Here is a 14,489-nt window from a genome sequence, read left to right on the forward strand (position 1 = left end):
CTCTAACTAAAGCTGTCATGGTGTCTAGAATGAAAATCTTCTGTCATCTTGAAATAAACTTGGCTTACATTTTAACGTAAAGAAATTACGCTCGTGCCCATGCTCGGTCGTTGCGGTAGAGGGCGTTATGGCTTTGCTGTCATGCAGAGGTGAGGCGGACCTTCAGTGAAAAAAAACACACACATAGTAACAGTATCCTCGTCCACCAAAGAGTCCTCGGTTGGACTACGTCGCGTTACTCTGTGAGGCAAGTTGCCTGTTTGTGTGTCTAACTTCTCACATCAAGTCGATGTAAGCGGCGGAAGAAAACGGTTTGGACGTCTAAGGTGACCGCAGCAAGACTTCCAGGCCATCCCTTAGTTCATTTCTGTCAAATACATTTTGTTTGTGCCATGCGGTAACACTGGATAGTGGAGAAGCTGCATCTTCCCAAAGCAGGTAAGGCAAATGGTTTCCTTTGATAGCTGTGTAGAGTTATATTTTATTTGTTCCTTACTCAAAGGTGACATTGTTCTCGACTCAAACTCCTAACAAGTGTGTCATGAAGCGCATTCTTTGCGCCACGAATTCACTCTATTAACACATAAGTTTTGGCTATATAATTTTCCCCCTTTAACATTAAGTTGCCATATACTTAGCTACCTAGGTTACTATAAGATAACTGTCCCTCAGTTCCTGGCAATGTAAGATGATGTAAATAGGCTATATCCTAACGAAACGTAACATTGTGTTTACGATCTGGACTGTAGCCTACTATTATGATTGTTGTACCGACATTGTCAAGGATACTAGAGTAAGTAACCGACCGCACCTTATGAGCAATTTGATAGGTGAATGAAGGCATGTTCAAGCACACCTGCACAGTGCACGCTGACTAATTCGGTAACCATAGTAAGCTTTGGGTTGGAACCACGCGGTAAATTTTAGGTGCATGTCAAGGTGGTTGCAATAAATTCAAAGCAGGTTAGGGATCAAATGCATTTACAGGTTATTAGGAAACAATGAGTGGATTAGGTTCCACATTACAGTGTAAGTAAATGTCTCAGTGTGGTCCAGAGTGATTTTTGTTCAGTGATTTTTTTTTTCTGTTCAACGTGACCAATCTTTCCTTGGCTCATCTAAAGACTTAACAATCGTTATTTTCTAGGGACAGACGTGAGAAAAGCAACATATATCTATCATATCTGGGTCCGCGAAGAACGATAATGCAGCAGTGCTTTGTCTCTCGGAAAACGCTTGTCTGGAGAGGGGTGTGCGCTGTTTATGTAGCCGGGGTTATAGGAAGGGTCTTGTGGTTATCAAGGCGCGTGTTATCACTAACGCAACATATCCTAAGGACATATAAAATGCGACAGCTGCCATGAGTTCTCAAGGCGAGCCTACGCAAACATCCTCACCTCAAAATGTCAGTCCGCCTCTTAAGGGTGCGTTCCATGAAAGTTGAATGGGAAATGAGTTGCTGATATACTGCCTACACGGCAGTCATTTGGAATTCTCAGCTTCTACTTGTTACCCCATCCACTTCGCTGACTACAGAGCAGCTGCCTGTGTTTGGTTTGCCTGTACTCACTCACATATCTCAGCTTTTGTTTTGCCCCTCTTGCTCCCTTGAAGTGCCTGGCACAAGGGCCTGGGAAGAGAGTGTGACTTTTGGAATGTTATGCAAGTCTCCAAATACTCGGCATGCCCTCTGTCTGAGAAGCCTGTGATGGCATTCAATGGTTTCTTTAACTTTGAGCCTGTTTATGGAGGGACAGCCCTTTTCCCTTTTTGAAAGTGGGAAAAAGAAACCCACATACCCTAAACTGGACCTGTTGAGGGAACGCTCCAATGTGGATTATTCTAATCTTTCCAACAAGTGCAGTGCCATGGTGGTATTTTCTCACCAAAGGAAACTACCTCTAAACAGTTTCCAGTATTGCTAGTACACAAGAACACAACAACATAGTTTAGTCTCCCTTTAGAGATCACATTTTGCATCTTTATTAATGTAGACCTAAGGTGTTATTAGAGCACATATAGCCTACTGTACCTCCGAAAATAAAATTCAGATAAGTCTTAATGTATGATGTATCAAGCAGTGCTTTAACCCACCCTCACCCACCCAACCCTTGTCACTTTCTATGTAACCTTCATCAAAATAGAGATTTCCGTGCTTTACTGGATGCATTGTGCCTGCAATGTCTTAATGCAGGACAAAGGAAATGGTTAATCATTTTAAAAAGGATAAGAAAGCTCACTGGAAAGCCTTATGTCTCTGGTGATCTTGCTCAGTAATTGGTGTTATGTAGGTCCCTCTGGTATGGGGTTAAATCAAGAGCCAGGTTACACAACCATTATTCCTCTTTACCTCCAACTCCTCTTCTTGCCCTATCGAAAACATGACACTTGTGATTTTCACTCTGTGTAGTTCAACCTTGCAGCCACAGTGCTGTATACTGGATTGGTGAAATGAATAAGGCTCACATTACTTAGTTATTATTAACACTCAGATGTGATGATAATCCTTTGCTCCAGAAAACACCTTTGTCTTCCGAAAAGGAATATCACTGTGGAGAAGAGAAGAGGGGACCTTTGATCTGGAGATGAGCTTTGTAACCTTATCTAACCATGGCCTTGCAGAGCTGAGAGTTCGTTAAGTAGTGTTAGTTGGACACCGCACATTCAGACACTGCAGAGTTCTGCCCTAACTTACAGCTGCAGCTGAAGCGGCTGGTCATCTGGGACAGCGAGAGTCCATGTGAAACTTCATTTTGGCCAAAGTCCCAGCATTCTGCAGTATTTTTGGATGTTCTCAAGCCTTGTTGTTCTCTCCGTTGGCCAGAAAAGCAAATCTCACACAAACGAACCCCTCATGCTTTCAGAAGGCCAGTGCGTTTTCCATCGTGGATTGTTTATCAGTGTGATTATGTGAATTTTATAGCCGGTTGTTTGAATAAAACCTTGTGTTTGCCAGCGACGCATGTGTGTCAGGCGATCCCTGTCAGCTGGCAGTTCTTGACACTGGCATTTTCAACATGTAAATCTGCTATAATTGGTGCTAGTGGCTCTTGTCTGCTTCCTTCAGGCGTGGCTACCATAACACCCCCATCACTGTGCTATGCACATGCAAAGTAATTGGTTGGCAGGGAGGCCCGTGTCTATGAAAGTTTCCTGTGTAGTTATGGATTGGCTTGGTTTTTCCAAGGCTGGTGAGTTTCCCCAAAAAGCACTGAATTTAGTGATGGGATGGTGATAGAATTAAACACAAGCATCAGCTGATATGGAGACCCTATACAGATTAAAAAAAGAAAAAAAAGGATACTGTCCAGTTTTTGCTATTTATTTATTTATTTATATAACGGAATCAAGTAAAACACTAGTTCAGTATGGGAGTATCATGAGCACAATTACCCGAGGAGCTGAGAATCCGGGGGGTATTAACTGGGGGGCGAGGGCCCTAATCGGGAGTTTACCAAAGGGGAACAGATGGTGAGGGAGAGAGCGAGAGGTCTGAAAGCTGAGTTCCGGCTAAGCATGCTCATTGCTCCCAGAGAAGAGAAAGAGGCTTTGGTGTCTTCATGAGGACAAGAGGAGAGTGGGGGGAATAAACATTACGCAAGGCTGTTGGGGAGGAGTGAGGATGAGGTGGTGAAAGTGATGAAGCAGTTGAAGAGTGGATCGCTAAATTCCAGTTCCGCGTGAATGGAGAATACTACATGAAGTGAACACATGTTAGGGAAAGACTGTTCGTAAAGGTATGTGCTTTGATAGTTATTGTACTGTTCTATGGAAGTTTCATTATTGGAAAATGTTTTACATCAATGTGTGATGCTGTGTTTTTGTCAGGGATTTTGTTGATGGCATGACAAACTTTGTATCCATTGTAGACTTGCCTGTGATGTATTCTAGGCCAATGAAATGTCGGTCTCCGTTTATTTAAACACACACACACACACACACACACACACACACACACACACACACACATACACACACATACATGGGGAAGCCCGTGCCTTACACTGTTATAATATAACACAAACTGTCAGTCTGGATATATGTACACGATAGAATTCCCACAAGGAATGCCTTGAGGCCTCGGATTGCAAGTGGATCTCTAAGAAGATCATGGTGGCTGTGGAGGAGATTGACTGGGGTCTACTTACATCAGAGCAGAGGGCTCAGTGTCAGCGCTGTGGTTAGACAGAGATGATGGAGAATGACGGATGTCCATCTGTTACTGTTCTCTGGTGTAAACACCACGAAGACGCCAAATTATGCTTGAAAAGTCTGTGAACGTCTGGAACAAGTGACTAATTGAATTGGAGATTTGGATTTCCATGAAGTACATAGGTTACATCATTTTGAGTTGTATAGTTAATTACCACATAAACAGAAGGGAGCTCAATGTCAATGACACTGATTGGGAAAAGAAATCCCGTGGAAAAGAAAAGCCGTGAGTGAAAAAGAGTGGGAAAAGAAAAGCCCTGGCCTACTGGTTAGCACTTCGGACCTGTAACCGGAGGGTTGCCGGTTCGAACCCCGACCAGTAGGCACGGCTGAAGTGCCCTTGAGCAAGGCACCTAACCCCTCACTGCTCCCCGAGCGCCGCTGTTGGTGCAGGCAGCTCACTGCTCCGGGATTAGTGTGTGCTTCACCTCACTGTGTGTTCACTGTGTGCTGAGTGTGTTTCACTAATTCACGGATTGGGATAAATGCAGAGACCAAATTTCCCTCACGGGATCAAAAGAGTATATATACTTATACTATACTATACTTAATAGTTCAATTGTGTAATTTTAACCATTTACAATGTGCCAATTTGTCTGAAAGTAGGAATTTGCTTAATGAACTTGATGTGAACTGGATTGTTCTCCTCCACTATTGTGTCTTTACTGTATTTACTTAGATTAAATGAGAAATCCGGCGAGTTTTTCACATAGATCTTCGTTTCTCAAGGTCACCGAGTATTGTTGGTACAAAAATAACTCGAAAACAATCGTTTTTACCTAGCTCGAGTTGCTACAGCCAGCAGCTAATGCTGCCAGGCAGCTACAGTATTATGCTTTGTGGGTATGTAAATGGGAGCTCATGGACATACCCCCAGAGTGTAGCACTGTAGTTGCCTGGCTGCGAGAATCTATGTGAAAACTCGCCAGATTTCTCCTTTCAGGCCCATATTGAACAGCTCTCTTGAAACAGAATTTATCATTCAAACAAGCCCCCCCCCCCCCCCCCCCCCACACACACACACACACCATCACCACCACCATCATCATTACCATCATTTCTTTTCCCAATCAGTGTCATTGACAGGCGCGTCGTTAGACCTGGGCATTCGGGCCTATAGCCCCGGATCTATGGGCCGTCAACAACAACAACAACAAAAACTCTAATCGTGAATGAAATAAATAGCCCCGTAGAAGAGACTTTTGTGTTTTGTGTCCATTGTGTGCATTAACAGCAGTGCAAGAAAATCTGACGTGATCTGGGGAGGTTTAGAATCATTTGTTGCAAAATTCAAGTACCTTCTCCTCTACGCTATATCGCATTGCTGTTTCGTGCTTCTACTAACTAGCTTTATTATTATTATTAAGATTATTAAATTAACAGATATTTTTATACACCCCAAAACCAAAAAAGGACTAAAATATAGCCTGTCTGTATTGGAGTTAAGGCATATAAATTAGTGCAGATCAATCACACAAGCTCTGAGAACTTTGAAACTTGGCATGTTTATAGTCAGGAAGTTGCTTTACCTACTAGAAAAGACTGGACGTGAATATCTTGATGTATAGAATGAATAGAGACATGTAAACATACACCTAAAATAAGCGGACATAGGCCTACAAAAAATGAATATCTATGCAGAATGTTTTTATTTACTTTGTAGCTGCTTTACCAGGGATTATCATAGAAACACATATGATGGCTTATGGGAAAGGTAGGGTTGTTCTGAATCCAACAATACCAAATATGTATATATAGTATGACGAATCAGGGTGTTCTCTCACTCAATGTATATGGTGTCCAAAATGAAAGAAAACGAAACACTGGCAAAATACAGTCTCAAGTCCAAATCACATTATCAGTGGTGAGAAGAATGTTGACATTCATTGTTAATGCATTATCGAATTATCTTTTTGTCTTTAAAGGAGAATTCCGGTGTGATATTGACCTAAAGTGTGTTGAAACATGATACCGAGTGTGAACGTATGTCTCATAGCCCACCTCGGCTTGTCCCCTGCACTCCAAAATCTGGCGCTAGTTAGCCGATGCTACCAACAGCTTTTTTTGGTGGTGCTTCGGCATCGGGCTAGCCATGCAAATAAATCACTGTTTTACACCATTTACGAGGCTCAATGTATCTCCACACTTCATTGGTAGACTTCCGAGGGCCCTGACATTTAAAACGAGACATTGAGAACTTTAAAAAAGCACTGGTAGTTTACTTACAAGACGATTTATACAGACAGTATCTTCACGAAGTTTAGCGTTTGCAGCCATCTTGAATTTAGTCACGATAAGTCGAGCGACGAGTAAGAATGAACAGGTATGATAAGGCAGTGGTTTTCAAAGTGGGGGCCGGGGCCCCCTGGGGGGCCGCGAGGGGGTGCCAGGGGGGCCTCAGCAAGTTGGAAGGAAAAATAAAAGCAACAAATAAATTAGGGGTGTGAATCTCTCATGTAAAAGACGATACGATTCGCATCTAGATACATGGGCACGATTCGATACCAGAAAAGATACATGTTTATAAAAAACAATTCAGTACGATTCGATGCGATGCAATTCGATGCAGTTCAAGAATGGAAAGCATTCTGAAAGATTTTTTATTATTTGCTCAAGGTGCACATTCATTTTATATTATCAATTATCATGGTCATGGTTGTCAATTAGGCAACAAAATGTGTGAATATGATTATCTAAACTGAGGTTTGTTTCATATACTGTATTGAAATGAAAAAAGAATAGTCTACATTTCAGTCAAGCACAGCAGCCAAATACAACATAAAAATACATTTTTATAGACTTTACAGATTTTATAGAGTTATATCTGATTGTTTTCATGGAGCTGTAGCCTTGTTGAGGTAAGACAATACCGAAATAAAATAAAACAGTGCTTAAGACACTCTTGGCCTTTTCTCATATAGGCCTAGCCTACCCTACAAGAATAAAATAGGCCTACAAATCAATGAACTCTCTGGGCTTATTTTGTTCCAACAGTAGACCTAATGCAAAAACCTAAAATGCCACAAGTCTGAGTGAATATGAACAAAATCATTGGCTAATAATTTATGCATCGTTTTAGCAGCAAGGGCCAAATTATTATTTAACATTAAGGAAATCCCTTCATCAAAGGTAAGGCTACTCTACAGACTATCATTGCTGTTTAGGAATGCTATAAGTGCTTAATTTGGTGCTGGATTTCGAAAAACAAAAGCCGACTGAGTGCAAGTTGTCACATGGTTAAGTTGCAATAGATGTATGGGTAATGAGGTCATTTGACAACTTTGGGCAATGAATGTAACCAAAAACGAACTGCATTACCCACAATTCCGTGCCACGTGCAGTTTCAAAACCGGAAGTGGGATGAACGCACTGCTTGGAACGTAAATGAGTCTGAGCGAGCAGAAAAGGTTGTGCACCGATTCATAACAAGTAAATCGATATAACGACCGGTTCATTTCATTTTTTTTCCGATACGGGGCTTCACGTATCGATGTAGCCGTATCTTACATGTTAAAAACGGATACCGATACGTATCGGTTAATCTTTACACCCCTAAAATAAATACATTTGAAAATGTTAAAATATACCTATTACTATGAGGGTTGTTATACAATGCCATTATAATAATGTGTCGCATATCTGAAAATTATATTTTCCATGATAATGACTGGGAATAATAGTAGAGTGATAGCTCTCATATAGCAGAAAGCCCCAAATACAATTTTTACACACTGTATGCTCCATCGCAAAGTGTTTGTGGCTAAAATAATTATTAGGATTAGCTTAATGTATTTTTACATTTGCCGTACATTTACATTCTCGATGGGTTTAATAACACATCACGGGGGTCCTTGGCCAGAACCTAGTGGTATTTGGGGGGCCTTGTCGTGGAAAAGTTTGGGAACCCCTGTGATAAGGGATCAGATTCCAAAAATAATTCAGTGGAAATGCATGGATTCCAGTTGCTGCTACTGGAATCCATGCATTTCCACTGAATTATTTGAATTATCTGGGAAAGTATATGATGTGATCATGCATGTATTAATAATATACAATACAAAACACTAAAATATTTCTATAGTTATTTTTTTGTAAGGGGTTATTCATAAGTGAAGTGAAACCTGACTAAGAGAACACTGACTAGACTTGCACAATAATCCTCTCTTGAGCCATCGCTGACTGGATGTGAAAGTTGCAGAATACCATGGAATTATGATAGTAGATGTACAGATTGAGAAATTACACACTGCCTTTTTTCTCTCCGCCCTTCCTCTCCTGTAGCATTTGACAGAATGGAACTTTTTCTTTGGGCAAAAGTTTGTGATACACAACCCAAATGCATTGCTTTCAAGGTACCCATAGCTAATTAATTGAAGGTGATGACGTCCAAATGTTTATCCCGAGACGAACGCTCACACCTGTGCACTTGACAGAGGTGCATGACGATGTTTATTCTACAGGCTATTTTAATGTCATATTTTGGGTGTTGTAGGGGAGACCGGGGCTGGTTGGAACAGGGGCAGGTTGAAACACTGTTAATATCCAGGTTATAGAGGGAGCTGCAACAAAATTCCAACACTAAACTGGCAGCCTTATTGAGTAGAGTAAACTCACGTATGTAACTGGTCTCCAGGTCATTAACCCTTTAGGTGAGAACAACATTTTAATTTTGTAGTGTCAAAACTTAGAATATGCACCTCCCACTAAATACATCCTAGAAGGGTGATATTCATTATAATTGATAGGGGACTCATCTATATCTTAAAATGAAGTTTGAAAACCTGAGGTGACTGATATTAGCAGGCTAACAGCATTTGTGCAAAAAAGTTTGACCTAATGTGGGCGGGGCAGGTTGGCACTCTGATTTTGGGGTTGGTTGGCACATACATTCCGCTATTTTGTGACAAATCTATAAACTTTGTATTTTACACATAAAAACATCATCAATCTTTATTTTAGCATTGTTATTGTAATTACTGAACATAGTTTTACATTTGGAAGCATTTCAGACATTTTTAAACATTTGAAGTAAAAAAAAATCGGTAGGGACCAAATTGGTCTTGACGGTGGGCCCTACTGAAGAAAAACACACAGGAAAGACATCAGCAAAGCCCTACAGGCAGTGATATAGATGAGCACTTCAAACAAAAGCAAAAGGGGTACTGCAAAGGACTATAACATAGGTGTTCCAACCAACCCCGACTACATGTGCCAACCAACCCCGTGCATGGGGCAGGTTGGCACACGTGCACAACACCACTTTAATCATATATAACTCAAAACAAGGGATAATTTGTTGACATTGAATGTATACATTTTGTAGCTGAGATCCCAAGCTTTCAGTTAATCACAATTTGACAATTTCAACGCATTGTAAGACGGAGAAATATAGCCGAGAGTGAAAAGTGTTCCAACCAGCCCCGGTCTCCCCTATGTGGTGCACTTTGACAGAAGAGACGTTCTCCTTACACGGTCTTTAAACATCAAAATATTCGGAATGCCGTGACGTGAGTCATTGCGATTGGCCTTCCTTTTCATTCTCAAAGTAGGTTAAAATTTCATGTTCATCAGCCCGATTTTCAAAATCTCTCGGGGGAGAAACCCCCGAACCCATGGACAAAAAGGAGTAACTTCTGGGCTCTAGCCCCGAATGTTTTAAATAGCTAGCGACGCCCCTGGTCATTGACATTGAGCTCCCTTCTGTTTATGTGGGTTGTGATGGCAACCAACGAGTGTAGAGCCATTTCGGCTACCTTCGGCTCCATTGAAGGGGTTTCCTCCACTCTTATCTCTGATGTCACCTAGGCCCTTGATTGTTGTCTATTCTTAGGCCCGCTGTATTATCCTAGGGCTGCGGGTGTTGCTAGTGCACAGTAGGCCTGCCCATTGTTGCCTGCCTTGTTCCTGTTGGCCAGCGTCCGACCACACATAAACACAGCAGAGTGAGACAGTCCTCCACATAGTCTTGGGGAGATTTCCACGGACAGGGAAGTGGCCTGACGTTAGGGTGCTTCTGTCGCGCTCCTGGCAAAGAGGAAGATCAATGTAAATGATCTCGTATTCAGTTGTATCCAGGTGTTGGCTAATCTACTGTATGTTCAGATCTGTGTGATGTGCCTGTGCTCATACACAACATAGCTGAGATGTTCTACAATCTTCTTTTACACGCCTTCCATTCACATCCTGCACGTTTGAAAGGGAATTATACATATACAGGTTTTACATATACAGGTTTTTACCACCATGAAGAAATGGAGGTGAAATGGAAGGACTTTTTCCCTCTCGCAGTGCTGCTGTTATCACTGCTGCGTGTAATTTGATTTGGGACTGGGAGTCAAGCTGAATACTGTATGAGGTCACCCTGCTGTCTTATCTGAATCGGCCTCATGCATTCATCACTGTTACCCCATCACACTAAATTCCACAGCAGACCTTGTGGGATCCATTTATAGCATGTCCTGGTCTTCGTTTCCAGTGCCACAATCTCTATTGACTTCAGCAAAGTGCAGTGTAAGCACAATGCCAGGGGGGCCTATTATCCAGTAGTTATATGTAGCGGTGTCACATCCAGTATTGGGAAAGATGCTGACTCAGTCAACTGACAAAAAAAAACAGAGCCCTACAAAAGAGAGGGAGAATGACCAGGCCATTATATTTAATGGCCAGGATAGAAGCAGCGTTGTCATATTATGTTAGGCTTTTGTGGTGCTGGTCTTAAATTTGTCAGATTGGGTGTTCTTCAGTAAGACTAACATCAGTTGGAATAGCGATCACTGTCACCACCAAAGAAGGTTCAATGGGTCTGTCACAGGGGGATCTTAAGTTCCTCTTTGAACTGCAAGAACTCGCCTCTTCTAGATCAAGATGGTAGTATCCAGGTAATATTCACAGACAGGGGTCTCATTGAGAAGAGACAGAGGGGGAAACACTGCGGCTTTCACGATCTCCTGTCAAGCGTTGACCTTCCTTTGTCCGTTAGACCGGACTCTCTTGCTTAAGAGTGTACCAGAGCTGAATGGGCACTTCTGCAGTAGGTCTGCGCCGTCTCACCCATAACAACCAGACTCGTATTTTGCTTTTGGTTGGTTTTTTGGGATGGATCCAGTAGCAGAGGCGTCCTGGGGATGCTCCCTGTTCCTCTTTTTGTTTTCTGTCTTGATTCACTACATCCTTTCATGCTTGTTTTTATTTTCTGTAGTGCTCTTTGCAAGTTCGTTTTTTGCAGTGTAGTGGTTTCAAAGATCAACAACACGGCATGGAAAAAAAGAATGAACAAACACTACGCTTCTCTCTCCCCAAGGAAATCTTTCAAAACGACACAACATTTTTTTTTTTGTGAATCACAGAATATTTGTTTCAGTGCTTTAAAGTCTTAAAAATTGTATTACTGCATTCATTTTTAACTATGTCTGCTGTGTTCCTGCAGCGTAATGCGTAAAGCAGTGTGCCACCAACACAGAGTTATGCTTTTAATCTCACAATACTGATTACATCTGCTCCTTAGAAGTGCTTTGTGGCATTCTGTAGGTTTTGAGAAACGCAGCCACACGACACTTCCATTGACTTGCATTGTATTTAATCATGCACCACATATAGCACAAAGTGGTAGTAGGTCATTTTTTCATTTTTTAAGCTAAGATAAAACTCCATATAGCACATTTAACTGTACTGTAAGTACAGTTGAGATAAAAAAACAACCAAAAAAACATTTGCTGAATGTGTCAATGTAAATGTACTGGACTCAAAGACACTGTTATAATAATGATGGACAGCACTTATAATAATGATGGACAGCACCGCCATCTCCCTGACCCTCTTCTCGGTCACTTGGCTGCTTAGCGCTTTCCTTCCACCCGGAAGAGCGGTTTGGCAGGGCCCAGTCCCGGCCGGTGCTTAGACAGTAGCCTTGGACTCCAGCCCGACCTGCCACAATTGTTTCATCCTCGTCCAAGTGCATCCTAATTGTTCAAACTTTTGACCTCTTTATCCGTGATGAAGGGTGAAATCCTGAACTGCTATCTGTCATGACGGGAGGGGGGAAGAAGACATCATAGCGAGTTATGTGGAAAGGCTGTAAGAGTGGGAGAGGGAATAGTTTTTGTGTTTCTAGGTCAAGAGGGGACCTGGTAGGGGTACTGCCTGTGTGCCCCCTCGCTGTGTGCATAAGAAATGGAGCCGAAGAAGTCAGCCACTGTTGTCATCTGTGTCTGGAAGAGGAATCTCTCGTTCGCCTCTGAGGGTACCTCTCTGTTTGTTTATATTTTAGTTATCTCTCTATCTTCCTCTCTCTCTTGTTTTTGCCTTTGGTAAAAGACAATACTGCTGTAAATCAGAAAATGCTACTGTCGTGTTTTTAACAGCAGGGGTTGAGGCATCCCCCAGACTGTGTGTGTGTGTGTGTGTGTGTGTGTGTGTGTGTGTGTGTGTGTGTGTGTGTGTGTGTGTGTGTGTGTGTGTGTGTGTGTGTGTGTGTGTGTGTGTGTGTGTGTGTGTGTGTGTGTGTGTGTGTGTGTGTGTGTGTGTGTGTGTGTGTGTGTGTGTGTGTGTGTGTGTGTGTGTGTGTGTGTGTGTGTGTGTGTGTGTGTGTGTGTGTGTGTGTGGGTGGGTGGGTGGACAGGGCGTTGACTGAAGGTAGGGTAGTGCTCTTCTCAGTGATTAGGCTGAAATCACATCACATGGCAGAGAGGCTGAATGGGATAGCAGTTCATCTGGTCTCTGAGCTGGAGGCATGGAGGAGGACATAGCACCCCTGCTGTGTGTGTGTTATGAAATCATGACATGTAGAAAGAAAGTGCAGGAACTCGTCTATGCCTATTCTGTCATCTTATACTACATGATGATGATTTGATAAGATGATCACTTAGATAGAACAGTTGCATATGAATGAATGCAAAGGTCCTCTTTGGGTAGCCAAATAATTTCACAGTCAGCTCAACCTTTGTAATACCAATTGAAAAGGCGATATCCTCGAAGAGAACAGTGCTGAGTTCTCCAGCAGAGCAGAGAGCCTGGAGTGAAGCAGAGAGGAGCTGAGCAGTGCAGGACTTTTTGAGGTATGGATTTGCCATCAAGCTGCCAGTAAACGGTGTGATTTTTTTTTCCTCCCTCCGTAAACAAAGAATGATAGACAGCCCTGTGGGCCTTTCTGTCCTCCTGCCCTTGTGTGTGTGTGTGTGTGTGTGTGTGTGTGTGTGTGTGTGTGTGTGTGTGTGTGTGTGTGTGTGTGTGTGTGTGTGTGTGTGTGTGTGTGTGTGTGTGTGTGTGTGTGTGTGTGTGTGTGTGTGTGTGTGTGTGTGTGTGTGTGTGTGTGTGTGTGTGTGTGTGTGTGTGTGTGTGTGTGTGTGTGTGTGTGTGTGTGTGTGTGTGTGTGTGTGCGTGCGCGCGTGTCTCAAGTGCATGTTTAGCTCATAGTTTGACGTGTGGCTAGCTTAATTAGTGACTCGAGGTCCTCACAGCTGTAAAAAGGAAAGGCCTTATGAAGCTGTTTTTCTGGAATGCAGACTTAAAATAGATGTTTAGGAATTTCATATTTAATGCTCTTGTGACCTTCAAAAGAGTAAATCACGGGAGAGGATCAGAGGGGTAAAAAAAAGCATATTAACTCAGCTCGGGTCCTAACACCACAGTTGTTGAATTCCTTAGGCTCTTTGCATGAAAGATTAGTCCATAGTTGTGTTTTAAAAGCTTGTTAAAACAGTATTAGCGGGAATTTGTGCACTTTCCAATTCTTTTTGACCACCTGCAAGTCGAAATTGTTTGAGAACAGTGATTTATAAGTTATTGTGAGTATCTGGACTCTTTTACACAAAATCAAAATGCATAATTGCATTTTTTTCCATTTCTCATCTAATGGCATTATTTGTAAATGTGTCACCAGAAGATAAATAGAACATTGCTAAAACACGTCATAATCTTTCAATGACCATGTCCGTTTCCTGCAGTTACTGGTGTGGCCCCATTAAGAACATGGAGTGTAGGGGATGGTATGGTGGGGTAATGTTTCAGGAGTCTTTCTGTAGCTCAGCAGGTAGAGAGCAAAGTCCTACCACTCAGGTGCTCATTTCCAGGGTGCTACACATACTGATGAAAATGTATCCCTCACTTGTACCTTAAAGGTGCAGCTCACCATTTTGGTGAAAATGTATCCCTCACCTGTACCTTAAAGGTGCAGCTCACCATTCTGGTGAGACGTTGTTGATATTTGATCCACAACTGATCAATTTATAGGCCTCCCTTCTGCGCTCATGTGGGAACATGTTGATTGGCTGGATTTGTTG

At 42.3% G+C, this 14,489-nt stretch overlaps 1 protein-coding gene across 3 annotated transcripts in view; it reads left to right on the forward strand.

Annotated features, from left to right (window-relative positions):
* Positions 1 to 221: 221 nt before the first annotated feature.
* eps8a (EGFR pathway substrate 8a, signaling adaptor) overlaps positions 222 to 14,489 on the forward strand; it is a 61,121-nt gene continuing 46,853 nt past the window's right edge. For all 3 annotated transcript variants that reach the window (XM_076296709.1, XM_076296707.1, XM_076296708.1), the window contains exon 1: positions 222 to 438. The gene's annotated coding sequence lies outside the window, so the exon portion shown is untranslated. The remainder of the gene's footprint in view (positions 439 to 14,489) is intronic.

Source organism: Alosa pseudoharengus, unplaced genomic scaffold (genome assembly GCF_046254945.1).
Source record: "Alosa pseudoharengus isolate Yale_2024_CS ecotype anadromous, Long Island Sound unplaced genomic scaffold, YU_APseudo_1.1 YU_APseudo_1.1_scf_20, whole genome shotgun sequence".
In the NCBI taxonomy this organism is placed as follows: Eukaryota; Metazoa; Chordata; class Actinopteri; order Clupeiformes; family Clupeidae; genus Alosa; species Alosa pseudoharengus.